General features: G+C 35.5%; 1 protein-coding gene across 10 annotated transcripts in view; it reads right to left on the reverse strand.

Annotated features, from left to right (window-relative positions):
- Positions 1–374: 374 nt before the first annotated feature.
- The window catches only part of LOC107268139 (intracellular protein transport protein USO1), a 13,036-nt gene continuing 12,513 nt past the window's right edge, over positions 375–897 (reverse strand). For all 10 annotated transcript variants that reach the window (XM_025085441.1, XM_025085438.1, XM_025085439.1 and 7 more), the window contains one exon: positions 375–893. The gene's annotated coding sequence lies outside the window, so the exon portion shown is untranslated. The remainder of the gene's footprint in view (positions 894–897) is intronic.

An 897-nucleotide genomic window follows, 5' to 3' on the forward strand; every position in this document is an offset into this window, starting at 1 on the left:
AGACTGAAGGATAAATAAATAAATATACAAAAAGAAGATGGTTGGAAATAGAAGAGAGGGGTATTTCCAAGAGACCAGTATAGGAGACCGGCTCGAGGAAGAATGAGCGCTCGGAGTCCGGGCGCTGTCTTCGTCGCTTCCCCCACTCCGCGTACACAATTGTAGGCAATTTTCAGTAGTTTTAAATATTCTTGGCCAGGTTTTCTGATTTCCGACTGATAATATCCACGAGAAAATCAAATTTTACTACTTATTTAATGAAATTTTAATGAAATTAAAAACAATTTGCGGAACAAAATGGAGCAAATTGAGAGCAGTTAATTCATTAAGAAAATGATATGAAAGGCTGCTGAGTTATTTTGAAGAGCAATAAATAAAATGTTTTGATGTTTTTATTATTATTTTTTAATCATTGTATAAAAGCAGAGGAGCAATTGGGAAATGATAAGGAGAATTTAAGGACTAATTTTTAAGGCATTAAATACATAAATTCTTATCTTTTGATGCTAACTTGTAATAGACTTCTTTAGACCATATGTCAATCTGGGATGAAATTCATAATGCTCACATTTTCGGTATTACGACGACTAGAGAATTACGTAAGATCAGCCATATCACAAAAACATAAATGCTTTGGCTACGTTGTACATCGAAGCTGAAATAACGAAGAATATCGAATTAGACCGTCTCATAAAAGAAGTCACTAGAGCAAAGTCGTGCGTAGGTCGATTATGACAACTAATTTTGTTCAAATAAATCATTTCCAAACGTGTTATATTTTTTATTACAGGTTGTGTATTTATTTATACTACTCTATCAGTGTTTGTTGATGGGGACGGCAGTTTTAGAATGACCCGTGAGCGTCATGAACCGTAATCCGCCCCCCCCCCCCCCCCC

This window comes from Cephus cinctus, unplaced genomic scaffold (genome assembly GCF_000341935.2).
Source record: "Cephus cinctus unplaced genomic scaffold, Ccin1 Ccin1_scaffold0478, whole genome shotgun sequence".
NCBI classification, from domain to species: domain Eukaryota; kingdom Metazoa; phylum Arthropoda; class Insecta; order Hymenoptera; family Cephidae; genus Cephus; species Cephus cinctus.